Below are 18,392 nucleotides of genomic sequence, written 5' to 3'. Positions count from 1 at the left end.
GTGATGACAGGCGATGGGATGTGATTTTCACGCAATTAAAGGCATCACAGGCTTGGCAATTATAACTACGGTGGATATGGGTGTAAAAAATGAAAGTTATTAGATCTGCTATTAAAGGTTTTTTTATTTCAAAAGCTTGGCAATAACTACGGTGGATAGGGTGTAAAATGAAAGTTATAAGATCTGCTATTAAAAGGGAGTTACTCTAATTACAGCAATGTTGAACAAGCTGAATGACATTGGTTGAACACTTTTGAAAACTAGGTTTGTATGAAAATGCTGTCAGGGAAATGTAAATGATACCTTTCTAGAGGAAATGGACTGCATGGTTTGAACTTCATTTTCTAATCAATCTGAATAAAACAACTCCCTTTTTCATCAAGAGGGTAGAATGCACTTTTCAAATGTATTCTGTACATGTACATGTACATGTAGGTAGGCACTGGGACTCAACAGCAAATTTAAAAATGTATTTATAACCATAAAACTGACTACAACGGGGCATTAACTATTTATGGAATAATTGATTATCAACAGATCATTGTAGAGGGTCTTCTGGATCAAGTGACCTTGAATCCATCTTGGCATTAAACACTTCACTATACAGTATAGGAGCCCTCGTTTGAGAAATAGAGAGATAGATTAGAAACCAATAACAATTTTGTGTAATGAATTTGATGGATGAGTCTCCATTGTTATCAGTTCAATCCATCCATATTGCATGGTCCTATACTTTAATTCAGTGATGGACTGATGGTATTATGATCAGAATTGGTCGGAAATGCCGACTTGTTTTCCATCCATCCATCAAATTTCAATAAATTATTACTATTCATGGCACTACCCACCCAGTGCATGTACATGTAGTCCCACAAATGTGATGTAGTATGTACATGTACATGTACTGTACGACTACCAGCTGACGACTACCAATCATCACCATATTTATGGGTTTGCTGTATTATAAGAGTTTATGTTTTTACTGTGTACCAGCAAATTAAGAAGTTTTAAACATAGAGCAATGATGACAACTATTTGGTTTGTTGTTGCTGCTGTTTTTTGTCACACAAAGCAATTCTAGCAAGCTTCTTGTCCCTTCCTGCTTTCAAAGTGTTTCATTTGGAATTAATGCAGTCTGCGACTATCCAGCAGTCCAGCTCAGTATTTTACCAATGGTATATATATATATATATATATATATATACCAAGAGCTTTGCCCTCCAACATCCTAAAGGCAAGATTTGCGGGTGGCATTCACTCAAACCTCGAGTTTAAGCCGTACTCCTAACCCTCACCCCCATGTGGACCCACTCCTTACAATCCTCCCGAAGTCTCTTTTCAGAGGACAGAGCTATTGTGGGCTGAATCTCGGCTAAATTACCCTCCTCTCCAAACAAACCAGAGGGGGTGAAATCCAGGAGACTATTGAACTCTGCGGCTTGCACTTCACAGTAGGCCTGTCTTCACTATCTCGAGATTGCCAAATAGCCAGCTATTTCTGATTTGGGAAATAATCCCGAAGTAACAAATCGCGTCTTCGCTATCTCGAGATTCTACCTCGAAACTTGAAACTCGACCTTGAGAAATCAGCTCAAGATATTCTGCTCAGCGTTAGCGCGTATTGCAAATCTTTGGTCTAGTGAGGACGCACGGGACAAATAGCTGGATATTTTGCTAAATAGTGGGATATTTTGCAAACTATCCCAAGATATCTTGGGATGACAATCCTGACCAAATATCCTTCTAATTGCTACTTCAGTCTGATGAAAACGCAAATTAGCTGGATAGTTTGCGATCAGGATGTTTCAAATAGCTAGATATTTGGCAATCTTGAGATAGTGAAAACAGGCCTAGAGAGTTGGAAGGAACTCATGAAGCTCGGTGACAACGATATTGTTGAAAAGAAACTTGTGGATAATTTGCCTTTTCTTCGAATGGGCTTCTCCAATAGTAATGAGTCTAGCTATCTATAGCCGCTGGGATGACAAACCTTTGTAAAAACACCTTCTTTCGGTGCCTTTTATACAATTGCTATTGTCACTACTATGAGAGGCCATGTGTTGTTATGTACATGCTTGGAAGAATGCTTAGTATGGCATGGGCCAGTACAGTATGTGAAAGGAAAGAGGGAAGATAACCTTCCTGTCTAGATCTGATTTATAAAGAAGGAATAAATGACCAGGGACATTTCCCTGAACTGTTGCTTACTTTAATAGAACATGCTTTCTTAGCTGCTAGGTAAAACAAATAAACCACCAACCAACTATGTGTGAATTACATAATTTGTATGTCAACTTATAAATTCATATAAACTTTTAACAAGTCTGTAGTAGCTGAGAGTACTTCTGGGCCCTGTCTTACAAAGAGTTGATATCAATTGCAACTATGTACAATGTACATGCGGTACATGTACAGTCATGTAGATAGGTGACTGCAAATTTGCGATTGATTTGGATCAATCGCAACTCTTTGTAAGACAGGGCTCTGAATTACAAACTGGCACTCTTAAATCTCTCCAAAAACGATCAGCCATTTGTATCAAATGAATAACAATTTTTGTTGAAATCGATGCCTCCAGAATCATCTCAGGGCGTGCATGTAACACTGCGTTGGTCTAAGATCAGTCTGACCACAAATCCACACTCCATCTCACCATCTACCAGACAGCACATGGACACCCTCCTTGAGCCTGTCCTCATCAGCTCGAGATTGCCAAATATCCTGCGATTTGAACTATCCCGATCGCAAATTATCCAGTTAATCAGCCCGAAGTTGCAATTGGCAGGATATTTGGTCGAGATAATCATCCAAAGATATCTTGGGCTAGTTTGCAAAATATCCTGCTGTTTGTCCGGTGCAACTCCACCAGCCCGAAGACTCACACTGTGCCCGAACGCTAAGCAAAATATCTCAAGCTCGAGTTTCGAGCCGATGAAGGTGCGATTTGTACCTTCGAGCTTATTTCCCACATCAGAAATAGCGGGCTGTTTGGCAATCTCGAGCTGATGGAGACAAACCTCATCTCACCATCTACCAGACGGCACATGGACACCCTCCATGGGTTAGCAAGTGGTTTGTGACTCAACTCAACAAGAATGCTACCATTTTGTCTTTCTGTCTATATTCATCTCGCTACTTAGAAAGGAGATGATTGACAAGTGAACCTTATATAAATGCAGTAAGGTCTATCCACAGCACTTTTTCCTGTTTTGGGCAGTTCCGTGCAATGTCCCATATACAGTTGTATAAAAACCTTGTATGACCATTGACTATTACATGTACATGAGGGTGATACAACAACAGTCAATTATTAATGGTAATATCAAAAGATTCTTTGTTTTTGGATGACAGATGTACAAGTCACAATGTTGTATTGGACACTGCATAGAATCTCCCTCTTGGGGATGAATGCTATACAACAGCCTTTGGCAATAAGCTTTCTTTAGAACCCAGGACCTCCAGGTTATAATGGGCACTGGATGCTCTATCACTATACCACCACACTTCTTTCTGCATACATACATACATGTACATGTACATGTAGGTAGGTATAAACATGAATTACAAATAGCAGCTATATCTAACATTAATGTGTAACGTAGAAGATTCACACAGCACAGTCAGGTCGAAGATACAATGCACATGTACAAGCAGAAACCAAAGTCCAAAACAATGGGGGGGGGGGGGGGGAAGAAGTGGGCACATGTAAGTACCGTACATAAACTCATGCATCCCTAACACTAAATGTAGACTATAGTGCCCTTCCCATATGCCTGAGCACAAAGAGAAACTGTTAAATGGCCCCAAGGTCCATCTACTCCCATTCTAAGTTTCCACAAAGCAGACTGACAAAAGAATCTCCAGAACAAAAAGCACCCTCTTTAATAATAAAAAGGGTGATACAAAAGTCACATTTCATGGGACTGCATATAAGCATTTCTTGGAGTTGGACGTACATTGCATGTACATCACAATTTTAGCTCATGTATGTAAAACCCAGTTTAAATAAATAACATGTAATATCAAGAATAATCAATACAATCTATTCAGAATTGTTCAATGGACACCTGTATGATCCATTGTAGAATTTGTGACTTTTTTTTCTAGATGATGAACCATTCATTGCAAGGTGATTCAGGTCACAAAAATAACATTTTACTGCGTTTCATACAAAAGGCATACTGGTATATATCCTTCAGCTCAGATTATATATGGGATCATCCAGCATTAGTCACAGAGGATGGCTCAAAGCAAAACAATTATTGATTGCCATTTTGAGGAAGTGCATGATACGCATCTTATGTCCCCGAGTTGTGACATTTTTCAAGTCGCTGCAATAGAGGAGTACCGTCGCATTCGTGATGAGGGATCATCATGCACTTTGTGACAGGTTACTTGTATTGCACATATATTCAACTACAATTTACAAGTCATTTTGAAATAATCAGATCTATGATGTTGACAAATGTTTTTCAAGCAATATGATCCCCCCCCCCCCCCTGTAATAGTGGATAGTCAATGGAGGGAGTGTCTCAATTTTATAATTGATTTCTATTTGATGTGTCATATAGTTTACAATGGACAAAGGCAAAAATGGGCTATTCTTGATTCTGGCAAAGTGAAAGTAGGCCTATATGTATGTATGCAAACAGGTGCATACCACAAAGTGAAAGTCTGACTCAAGCACGACGATGCAACCACACAAGAATTATAATAGACAACTCCTTGATTCTATTGAACTTTCAATCAAACTTCAAAGTCAAACTTCTGGAAATAAATCTTGTAGGCCCACATGTTAGTAAAAATAAAAGATGGTTGAGTGGAGGACTACTGCATATCTTCATTATCACAATCTTTGCTAGAAAAACCTCCTACCACATCCTCCTAAATCTTGAAAGCGTTTTTTCACCAGTTTTACCAAACACAGCATTCTATTGAGGCGATGCACAAAAAGCATGACCACAAAGGTGTTGTGTAGTGTTTAGAAAGCAAGGGGTCATTGAACAAACTGAGAGGGATGAATGGGGTCGGTGAGGGGACAGTGAATGATGGGAGATGGTGTCAACAATAAAAAGGGGGGCTTATATAATGAATCATGCAAGGGGGAATCTTTGTGGAACAAAAGAGAGAGATGCATTGCTCATGTATACTCACTGTTGTGTATTGTGTTTTAGAATCAATGGAATGAGATCCATTACTGGTATACTGGTAAACAATCTCCATGATGTAGGCCTTCAGAATATCCTCCTTGCTACAACTGTTTCTACGCTTCATGTTGATCGAGTTCATTACATGTACATATTGTGTACAAATGTAGGACTGGTAAAGCATCGTGAATATATCTGAAAGCATTCCTGTGTATTTTTTAAATATCCATTCACTAATATGGGAATGAGTATTTAACATGTAGAAAACTTTTTGTATTTAGGCCCACAGTGTAAGACCAGTTCACACCTATCAAATTCAATTGCATTAATTATTGCAAGTGATTGAAAAGAAATCTGAAATACTTCAATCCCAAAAATATGGACAAATGGAATTATTTTTTTCAAATGCTCTGCACAATCAAACATGTACATGTACATCTCTTGACTCTGCTTTGACATCTACTTTCCCAACTTCTTTTTTTCTTCTTCATGGGTCAGAATACAAATGTAAGTTCTGTAATGCAGGAGCTTGACCAGTACAACCCAAGCTCCAAAGTCAACTGTAAGGTGAATAGTATCCCCCACGCTTCAGGGTAACTGTACACAGTAACCCTTTCACCATGGTCCAAGAAATTGACCAAACACAAAACCTTTCACCAGCTTGACAGTAATATTCAAAACCAGGGAGGGAGGGAGAGAGGGAGGGCTAAGCCTCAGACAATAGATGTCCATGTCCATTTGTAGTACTTACTGAACTGTATACTTGGTCTCAAGACCAAGGGGGCTATAATGGATGACTTAATAATAGGGATTAGGATTAGGAATTTAGGATAAGTCCCACTGAACTGGACCTTTTTCTTTATTATAATGGATGCATTCAAGAAGGATGCTTTTGATGGGCCTTTGTCCTGAAGGATAAACTTGACAGGTGACTGGTCTTAAAGTTTGTTTGTCAATCTGGTGATGCAAACAGCAAACAGACTGAGAGGCAATACAAAGCTCAAGTAACTCTGAGGGCAATTCAAAATATCAGGTTAATGCTACGTAATGCTACGTAATGCTACGTAATGCTACATGTACATGTACTTGCTAGGGCTGCATCTTTGCTATATGGAGACACACTGCGAATGTTGTATGTTCATGCATGGGTGTTGATCCGTTGCGTCGTGCTATTCATCAGGGGGGTATATGATCTTACTGTCTCGTGCCCCACTGGTGACTGGGGTGGCGCAGCGGTTCGACGCCGGTGCCAAGAGTTGCATTATTATCTATAGTAGTTTATTATTAGTAAGTGCAATTTTACCTTGTAATAATTAATTTTGTAATCCATTGCGCAATTTAGTTTTTAGCTACGAAGCATGGAATTAATGAACATTTATTGTTTACATGTTTGATTGATTTGAATAAACCATTTATCTATCTATCTATCTATCTACCGTACATACTTCTCAATAAATGTAATTCATACAAATTCCATAGAATTGGGTTATTTATCAAAAGCATAAATAACAGGAAAAGTCAAAATATCTGTTCAGAGCCAAAAGAAGGGGAACACCTCTATATCAGGCAATGTCCTTCTGCCTCTAAACATACACATACATGTACATGAATGTACAGTACATGTACATTGTAGATCTACAATGAACCTGTATGTTACATTTATACTGTACACGGAGGTGCCACTTGTTAGCCCTAGAACAGGAAAAGTCTGTACTCTGTACATACATGAACATTGTATTGGTCCTAGCAAAAGTTCAAATATGTACTGTACATTTTGTTGTAAATTTACGCCTTCAATATTGCTGTCAAAGTTGACACAGATGTGCATTTATTTTAGGCCTGTACATGAAGGCTATATGTACAGTATATGAAATATGGTTTCAATTGGGCCTTGAACTTCAAATCATAGGAATACAACAATAACAGAAAAGTCTTGTTTACCTTCGCCTACACAGTTCAAATTCAGACCGTCTTGGTCGATCAATACCACCAGCTTTTAATACTTGAATATACACGTACTTCCAATTATTTTTGCATCACCAATCGTTCAACCATAACGGTGAAAACAAACAAGTGTCTTCTTTGTCGCTTCTGAGCCATCTGAGGTAATTCAATTTCGAACTCCATATGACATTGAATTGCTTCCGCATGGACAACCCACCACCCTGCACCGTGGATGAACTATAAAAATGGATATTTTCAACTGTACATGATTGTACATATAAGAGCAAGAAAGGCATTATCTTGATACAGTGTACAGTATGTACCGGTACATGCAGTGACATGAGTGACATGAAGATGTCCTGCCAAGTGTGGATTCGGTTCTGTTTGACGGATTAAACCGGAGAAGTATTTAATCCTGCGCAGGCTACATCTATCAAAACACCCATCGATAAAAGCTATTGTTTGGAACTTTGAATACAACAATGCAATGACAATATTGTTTTATAATCAATAATATGGAGGGCCTACAATGTACAGTGTACATGTATGTGTGTATGTACGTTGTATATACATTGTACATGTACACTGTATATGCTCTTTTGCCAGAATCTCTCTTCATTTGTCTGTATGTCTCTCTGTCTGTCTCTCCCAATCTCTCTGTCTCTGTCTCCCAATCCTCTCTCTAGTCTCTCCCTTTCTTCCCTCACAATCCCTTCTCAATTTTCTGTATTATTGCCTGTCTCAGGCACCCCTCCCCCCCTCTCTCTCTCTCTCTCTCTTTCTCTCCTTAACTCTGTTATCCTTTCATCATAACCATTCTAAGGGAATCATCTAGACATCTACAACACAATAGTATTCTTTTTTAATCATTTTCAATTTTCACAATTAACAATATCCAAGATAACAACAAGCTATGTATTGAAACTAATACTACGTGTACATACATGTGTATATTTACTTGGACTAGAGCATGCATTGTGAAGATATCAGATTACTGTCAAATTAAGGTCAAGTTTGACAAAATACAACCTGTAGGTCTTTGTTCCAAAATTTTGCTAATTAATCCATAACAGATCTAGAATTCACACTTCAAAGATCAGTTCTCACCTCATATTCTTCAATTACCGTACACAGATACTTTTTCAAATAACATGATACAATTTGGGAGGTAACATCCTCAAAATATTGAGTTGCGTTTGGGTGGAGGGGATAATGTATTCACTCGCAACTTCCTCGAGCACTTTGCGTTTCCCCTCTAAGTTATAGAGCGTCTCTGACAACCCATTCAGTCAAAAGAGGTATATACCCCTCCACCGACCCTGCCATGGCATTATGCAGGAACCCGACACCAAGAATGGCTTAAAATCCACAGCGCCCAGAATCACGTTACCGCTCTAACGGGCTGCGTGCCTGCCTGCCTGCCTAACGATCAAGGTCTCTGCCCCATATTTTGACGAAATACCCGCCAATCGGGACAATCTGTGTATCGCTCAGACACGAAACGTTGTGAATTACGGTCTTTTGTTCCAAGCTTCCAGGGAATATGTGTGATGCGATTGCAAATTCTGGCTAGTCTGTCTATTATGTTACAAGCTGAAATCCTGGGGATGGGAAATAGACACATTCTATGCCTGTGTAGGTCTACACATGAAAACATAGATCTTTCAAATAATTGCCCCAAAAACCTTTAGAATGAATCATTTTTACATTGTATTCGTTATTATGTATTATATTTTGTTGGAAATGAAAAAATAAAAATGAAATGAAATGAAATCATAAACTGCATATTATGAATACACATAATACAGTACATACATGTATGGATAATTGATGTAGCCTACAAGTAGCCTAAGGTACGCCAACAACAGTGTATTAAAACCCACTTTTCCAGAATGGACACATTTCTCTGGGAATGGCAATCATATTCCTGTTAGTATTTGGTATATTATATACCGGCCTACATGTACATGTAAAGGGCCTTATCAAAACATCCATCTAGACTTGAAGTTTCTATACAATGCAGAAAAATCCAATTTGGTGATTGAATGAGAGTATTTAGAATACGGAATTTTAATCTGTTGGGAAATTACATGTATGAATAGAGTTGTTTTCTTCATCAGATCATCTAGGGCCTTTGAAATTGTACTGGTACAGTATATGTATGTCATAATTGTAATAAAAAGACAGGGGTTTGCCCGAAACTCAAAGCAACCCAATATACTGGTAGTACAGCATATTAAATGTACATTACTACATTCATAAATATGTACATGTCTATTTCATGAATATGAAAATACAATATTCATAGTAAACATAAATTATCGTTTTCATAGCTGGAAGTTAACTAATACCAGACCCCCTGAAAAAAATCCAATACAGTTAAGTGAAAATATGAAGAGTGGAAGATAGCTCATGAGGCAGAATGGATTACTAAATACTGTAAAAAATTAAATTGGATTGCTTGATATCAAATTACTTATGTTTTCAGTATTTGAATCCTATTACACCAAATTTCAGTTTTATCGAGGGAATCTAAATGCCTCTCCTTGACTCACCACCTCAACTCCCCGAAGTTCCCTTTTCATGGGTCACTTCTTCTCAGATCGATGTCATTGACCTCACTCCGTCACAAAGTGGTTTGTACTTGCATGAAGAAGAAGACAATTGTATCATTCTATCACCATCTTGTCTGGGACACAGGACCCCCCCCCCCCCCCTCACATGTTTCCACCCCTAGGGTGAAACAAAGGTGTCTGTAAAAACTTGCTAGAAGACAGGTTGTCAAACTGTGGAAAAACAAGAAATGTTTCATATTTCCATCTCATACTGTTTTCCTTGAAATATTTATGATACCTCCAGTGCTAGATTTCAACCCCATGAAACATTCCAAGCTTGGATTGGATAGCCCACTGGGTTTGAACCATAAAAATGATATTATTTGTGTTTTTTCTGGGAGATAGGAGTTACCGCGCCTTGTGGACATTTATTTTTGAACAACTCTTTGTAGTCTACTTGGAAATGTATGTCATAATTGCTACATTTTTAAAATAGACAGAGTCTGACCTATGTAACTTTAATGTTAAAATACAGAGAAAAAGAAGGAAAAAAATGTGCACAGACACTGGGAGGTTGTCTTTAGCTATGTGGTTTTGTGGAGGCTTTGTAGTTTTGTGTTAAGGAGGTAAAGCCAAGAGGAATAGGGATATCAATTATCCTCTCATCATATATTTGAGATAACAAGCCTTCAGGAACAAAAATAATATAAATCAAAAGAATATTCTGTTTTAAAAAAGGGAGTACAGTTCCTCTCTTCTGCGATAAACTTTTTTTTTTTTTATTTGATAAATGATGGCCATGGATCATGGATAATGCAACTAGACATACATGTATCACTGCAACCATGTTGACCACATTTCACATTTGGGTAATGCAACTATTCACCGGTATTGACTAACCGCTTCCTGAATGTAACCAGTGTGGTTTGCAAAAACTATTGTAGGCATACATTTAAGAATGACAAGTGACAAGTATCTCATGTTGCCCAGCCTACATTCCATACTGTACTGTACTTTTGTCCTACATTATCAAACTCAAAAGTCAAAATTCACCAGCAAGTGGCAAAACTTACAAGACTTAGAAGTTAGAGGAAGAGCGTATGCAGAATTGCAGATGCGTACCGTATGCAGATGTTAGGTTTATGGTCGTCATTATATCCTCTGCATATGTATGCAGTGCAATAAGAGTTATTTGCACATCATTCATTTTGCACATTCAGCCTCTCGGGTTACAATATTATGATTTGCTTGCAACCATGCAAACTGCAATATGCTGGAATCCAATCATCATATCATATCATGATCTTGTGTAATATTGCAACATTTCTCTGCATGGCTCTTGTACAATAAAATGTATAATGTATACTGTAGGCCTGTACATCTACAGTCCACATGTACATGTACATGTATGGACAGAGAACACACCAGAATTATGACTTTACCATCTTTATGAGTTGAGCCTACCCCGATTATTAAGAGAATCCCTTCAACAAAACACACACACACATCATGGAGAGAGAATGCAATGAAGTGTGATGAGTCATGGTAATGGATTTCTGTGGTCTCTGTGGTATAAAGGAGTAATTTGCTCAGGGAGGAATACTTCCATCTACGTGTACTCTGCTGTCTTCAAACTCGTTCTTGGTAGCTATCAACAATGGCCTGGCGGTATCGGGTGGAGGTATCTGTTGCTACGGCAACTAACCACCGAAGAGGATACAGTCATGAGATGCATTTAAACAGTAGATGGACCGATTGGAGTACAAGTCTATGTGAGGGGTGTGCATACCATTCCATTCAAAGGGGAAAGTACTTGAAAATGTCATATTACTTTGCATTGACTGCAGGAATGTTGTCATCTAATAAGAAAATGCTTCTTCTTTTTAGTCTTATGATATCAAAATGGCTTCACCAACACAATAGCTCCTTTTTTTTTGCAAGCGTTTTAAATTGAAGGTACACATACTTTTTTTAAACTATTAAGAAATGCAAGAACTGAAAGAAATCACTAAACATTCCTTTAGTCTACAAATTTTTACATAAATGTACACTACATGTTACTTATGAGGAGTTCCGTCTATAATCTAGATAGCCAGAGTGCAGAAAATATGGAGGGGGAGAAACCTGGAGAATAAAGTGAGGAAGGAGGTAAGAATTCATTTTCCTGACTGTTTTTCAAGTACTTCATGTACACTATTTTCACAACTCAAAATATTACTTGAACAAGTTGAACTGTTATTTAAATGAAGCAGCATCCAATGTGATGCAACTATTTGTTACTGGCAAGCATCATAGTAGGTTGTGAGAGTGAATCTGACATTTTCCGTGACCGGGTGTTTTCCAGGTTTACACATTTAGATTGTTACATGTATGACTCATCTTCAGGTACATGTACAACAAATATCTTACTATTATGAGAACACGTGCCATTATCAAAACCCATAAATTGGTAGTTTCGGAAAGAGGCTTAATGCAAGGACGAACGATGACGATCCTGGATGAAAACTCCTACCAGAGCTTGAATCTGTTTCCTTCCCATGATGAGAAAAATCAGGAGAATGATCAAATGCAATATCCACTTGGGTCGTGTGAAATTGGACCAATTTTAGAATCAGACCTACATACAGCTGTACATGTTCTGTATATTGCACGTCTTAAGTTTGAACTTTTAACCATTTGCAACTTGTTATTATGACCAATCTACTTCTGTGGAAATATACAATGTACACTCATATTTCACAATTTATTTTGGCTATTAAATATTTTACCCTTTACTCAAGATTCTGGAAGAATGCTGTGTTCTCAGCAGTCGGGAGTTCAATCAAATTATTTATCATTTATAAATTTTATGGTGTGTACTTCCTATCTTTAGTCCACATACATGTACATCCAGGGTAGATTCTGTTAAAATTCATATATTTTTTTCATGTGTACAGTGATTATACACCCCCCCCCCCCTCAAAATTACAGATTAAGTCTACATAAAGACGATTTGCTCCAAGAAAATTGGATGAAACAGATTGGATGTCTCCGGTAGTGAACACCTGAAGTCACATTTAATTAGATTCCTCCATCAAGACGATACGATTCTAAAAAGATAGGCGGGATAAGATACTATCATCATCATCATCACTATCATCATCATCATCCTTCGCAACTCGCAAGACTGCATTTTTGATCACCGATTGCAGTCTACTGCACGATCAGCCCATTTAATGATTTAGGAGAGTTCAAACTTGGCAGATGGGAAGTTTGCGGAGAACATCAATCACACTTCCTGGGAGAGTTCAGGTACATATTTTATACTTGTAAATAACAGTGTTATTAATACTCATCTGTTACAAATAAATAATTGGTGAAAATATTTTCTGCAGTAAAAGTTACCAATTCCTATATCAACGCAAAGAACAATGTGTAGACATCTAGACTAGGCATTTAAGCTAGTTTTCTACAGAAGAAATATTTTTCTGTGAAGAAAAAGATACATCCGTACAAGAACAGACCTAGATTCTAGGGCTAGGGATTGCATCTACACTTCATCACATTAGGTCAAGCTAGCATTGATAAACTGCATGAAAATATGAATAAGTACAAACATTACACTCACACTATAGTATTAACTTCGAAATATCTGCCAAAAAAAGCAAACTAGATCTATTGACTATTAGTATTAACAGTTCAAGTCACATTCTCTTTCTTTCATTTCTAAATATATTCAATAGTCAATACTAAACATGGTGAATATTTCCACAAGGGTCAATTCCATGTTAACAGAAGTCTGAGAAGAAGAAAAAAACAGACAAGATGTCTACATCATAGTCATACATGCATGACTAGTGACAATGAAACTGAAAGGTAGCACTTCAAAAGTAGAATAGAAAACTAAATAGTAAATTAAACTGGGTTAGGTAAGAAATAAAACACAGAAATTGGGATGGAGTACTTACCAGAAACTGCAAAGCAAAATATCTGGATGACGAGTCCAGTCAACGTGATTAGAAGTGCCATCTTTTCAAAAGTTTACAAAAAATACAAGACATTCCCTGCTTGTTTTTTCAGAATAACAACTGCAACATCCAAATTATTCCTCGTCTGCTATATCATATGCAAACGTCACGTAAATTGTACAATATATTGATTAGACACACTTGAAGCTGTACAGGTCATTTTGTAAACAGTTATTTCTCCACTCCCAACGTTCTTGATCCTGTTCTGAAGAACTCGAACTATGCAGTCTACCAACAACAGCGAACCAACACCGGGGAAGGGCAGGCGTTGAGCGACTTGAACCGCTTGTTGTGGTAGCCGATGCCTCGTCGATCAAAAAACGCAGCAACAGTTCTCTGAATAAAATCACTATCTGCAACTAAATTTCCTTTAAGTTCACACGAGAAACGTCTAAACTGTGTTGTAGTCGTTACTTTTATAATCCATAAAATCATACATGAAGCAGCGGATGGAATTCAGTTCTTCCAAAACGTGCTCGCCGCTCAAGATCGCGATCGCGAATATATACAACGGGCTCAGAATTGGTGTCGACTTTCGATTTCTAGCAACGTGCTGTAAATGCGATTTTGTACGTATTCATGGTGTGTGTGATGTGGGTACGGGTACGGTGCGTTTACGGTACGTTACAGTGCTGCCGAAATAGTTTGTTTTTAAGTCGATTAGCACTTGTTGCCCGCTTGATGGCAGCAGAGCTCTCCATTTTCAGTGTCATAATTTTGTGCCACTCGTCATTCTGGAAGATTGCCATCATGAAAATAATGACTAATTTTCAGTGCGCTCTGGCCTCAGTCATCTGCATTGAGGTCAGTGGTTCAGTTACACATTTAATTTATTTTGATTAATTTTGAATGGATCGGAGCTGTTCATGACCAACAATTACATCGGTGACATTAAATAACCCATGTCGATACAAAGTATTTTGGTATCTATACAAACAACATCAGTACTTTTTTTCCCCAACTTATACTGATAGATAGATGCAGACGACATTGATTTTACTCGTCTGTATTAAACACGATTTTCGTTTGCAGAAAGATTAAATATCGTCATGTTAAATTTGTTTACACTCCAATTATTTGTTATTAATTCTGATAAAAACAACAACAGAACTACAGTCGTTGATATATTCAAACATTTACTACAAAATAACATAAAGTTGAAGTTCATAGATGTATCAGGCAGTACTCACAACTCCCTGGATATATGTTTGTGTAGTAAGGTTTCAATGATATTGAATATATAGCTACTGAGTAAACTTCTTTTTTTTAAAGCTTTTTTGCCTTTATTCAGATTTCCATACTTGTACAAAATGATAAATAGGAACATTATTGTTCTTACAGTATAAACATAGTATGCCTACATTGTCTCATACATTATAAACACAGACATATTTTAAAAACGTTTTCCTGTATCCAAACAAATACATTACATATTTAATCAAGTGTACAAATTGTGATACATTCTTCAATTTGGGAGAAAAAAATAGATTTTTAAATATAAAAAGGAAAAGGTGACGGTAGTACTTCATATTAATATTTTCGGATACAACATTATAAAAAGGAACAATTTTAACAGCATAAACACATCTTCTATGCAAATAAATTAAGCAATCTGAATAAAGATTTTCTTATATTACTGATAACCCATAATAAACCAATTTGTTATACCGCGTGAGTCAAAAAAAGTTTTCACCTAGAAAAATTGCTAATTTTTAAAAAATCATCTATATGAACAGTAAATTATTACACATGTTATGAAAGAGTGTTTTATCCCAGATCGTTTACTATCATTTTTGTGTGGTATGTGTTCACGCTTATCCTACCTTCAATAAAAGTATTGTTAAAGATTTGATTTTCATTATGTGTTTCTTTGACAATATATTCCTTCTCTTTTAAATAATTCCAGATATTCAAAAAAATCCAAATAGATATTGGGTGCCTTGAAATTGATTGTTTTGGGATTATAATTGCAAAGAAATAGTAACCTTCCTCCTACCGTTCTGAATATATATTCGAAAAATTGTTTCCATTTCATGTCATTATTGCCACAAATTAAGCAGCTTCTTAATCCACACTTACACGCTCTGCATAAATCATGTACTTGAAATTAAAAAATTTCAAACCCCCATAGCATCGTAGTTCAAATATAGATATTCCTTTTTATCTTGTGATGTCCATCCCATATAAAGAAATAAAGCATATTTTTCAACTTCCTCGAAAAACCCTTGGTGGTACTGACACCATAGAAGACATTATAGTGATTTAGAGATTGCCAAAACTTTAAACAATTGAATTTTCCCAAATAGTGATAAATCACGTTGCTTCCACCACCCTAACAATCTTTTTATTTTGCTCTGTATTTCCTTATGATTAATTTCTTCTTTAACATTAATATCCGAAGAAAAGTATATCCCAAACACCTTAACCAGAGAAACCATCTTACCCAATGTAATATCGGTCAAATTGTCACTACTGTGACTAGAAAACCTAAGCTTCATAATTTGTGTTTTGTCCTAATTAATCTTTAATCCAGATCCCTGAGTGAAGGAATTTATTATTTTTTCTTAAGATTTTCAAATATTCTGTGTCTTTCAAAAGATTGAACAGTCATCTGCATAAATTATTATCTTCGTCTGTATATTGCCTATCAAAATACCTCTTAATTTTTGTTCATTGCGAATAACCACTGCTAATGTTTCTATGATTATGGAGACAAAGGATCTTCTTGTCTTACTGTCCTGCCTATTCCAAAATAGCCTGTGGAAAAGCCCTCGTTCATGATACAGCTAACTGCAATATTATACAATACTTCTCTCCATCTACAAAAATATGGGCCAAAACCATTTTTTTCGTTAAGAAATTCATATATGAGTGTGAGACGGTGTCAAAAGCTTTCTCGGAATCAAATAATATTTAAAAAAAAAAAAACCTGTACATTGTACACCTGTGTGTAAAATATGACATCATCAATAATTCTCACAGCTACTCCTATATTCCTACCAGGCAAAAATCCCACTTGATATACTTGTATCACCTCTTCTAACATTCTTTAGTTTTTCAGCCAACATTTTAGACAAAAGTTTATAGTAAACATTAAGAAGGGTAATTGCAAATATATAAAGGGTTTTTGTCTTCGTTTTTTTATTACCGTTATTACACCCTCTTTCTGTGTGGTAGACAATAATTATTCACCCTTCTCGAAGGAGGTATTGAAGGAGTCTAAAATAAGGTTCCCTTATCAGGCCAAAAGATGTGATAGAATTCCACTGACGAACCGTCATTCCCAGTCGATTTGTTTGAAGACATTTTATTTAGCATTGAAGTACATTCACCAAATGTAATTTTCTCATCACACGACTTCTTACTATAGCTTTATTAAAAAAAGAGATCATCTGTCCTCCCATTATTTCATGTTCTGAGAATAGTATTGTGATAAAAATGTATAATTTCATTTAAAATTTGTTTTGGGTCGGTTGTTTCTTCATTCCTACCATCTAGTTGTAACTTGTCTATAAATATTTTTTTCTTCTGATTGGATGCCAACAGTTATTTAAATAATTTTCATTAATTGTCATTGATTTCACTTTCTTCAATCCATTTTGCACGCGATCTAGGATTTAGTAGTCAATAAAAGGGCGCCATCTGTGTATCAGCTACTTGTAGGTTCCAGGTAGGAGATTCTAAGATTTGCAAAATGTAAATTCGATCGTGTCATTTTTTTTTCCTTCTGGTATATGGGGTAAGAAAGATCATCATGTCCTGTTGTTCCTTTCATCCTCCCCAATTTGCTCTTAAAGCTTACCTGAGTTTATAACCCCGTTATCCAACTCAAGTGTATCGTAATCGTAAGGATTTTTTTTAGCATTGGCGGTTCTACCGAGGGTGGGGTTTCAAGCCTAACCCTAATTTTATCACCCCGTCAATTGTCTCGATTATAAATGACAAATAATCGAGGCACGTGTAGAAAATCAATGTAAGAACCCCAGACTACCATCCGCCCCCAAAGAAAAAAACCTTTGAGAACCGCTTCTGGGCTAGTTGCGCAAACTTACCATGATTGATGGAAACTTTGCCATTAAATAACTAACATGGAAACCTCGATTTTGACTGGCTGTTGAGCCCTGTTACCATGGTAGTTGCCGTTGATGGCAAAGTTACCATCAACGGTAAGTTTGATGCAACGGGGCCCAGGTATATCGCAGATTGTTGTTTACAGAAATCATGTTCGGATCACGTAACACGTCACTGTCATGTTCGTAAATACACAAGGTGACGTACAAGCCTGCATGTTGAAAATACCTTGGGCTTACTATTGTTTTGGAAAGACTAATTTGCGACAGTACATATATGAGTATCCATGCATTCCATGGGGAGTAGGCTAGCTATACTCCAATCATATTGGCACGTCTTCATTGCCACTGACCAGGCGTGTACGCAGGGGGGGGGGGGGGGGGGGGGGGTTAAAATTTGAAAATCGCGCCGAAAATTTCGCATCGTCTCAGCCAGCCCCGCTGAATAAGGGGGGGGGGGGGGAGGGTAGAGCACTTTTTTTTACCCAAAAATTTGAACATTTGGCCAATCCTTCCGTTGGGGGGGGGGGGGGGTAGGGTCACCTTTTTTGGTCACCCATTAGCACAATTTATTTTATTTTATTGAGGGGGGCGGGGAGTTTCCCCCAAAACACACCCTAAACAAAACTGCACCTTGCATACGCGCCAGCCACTGACTGTGATGTGTCA

This window comes from Strongylocentrotus purpuratus, unplaced genomic scaffold, assembly GCF_000002235.5.
Source record: "Strongylocentrotus purpuratus isolate Spur 01 unplaced genomic scaffold, Spur_5.0 spur5_scaffold_14, whole genome shotgun sequence".
NCBI lineage: Eukaryota > Metazoa > Echinodermata > Echinoidea > Camarodonta > Strongylocentrotidae > Strongylocentrotus > Strongylocentrotus purpuratus.
The sequence above is the reverse complement of the archived record's forward strand: the minus strand, read 5'-3'. Positions refer to the sequence as shown.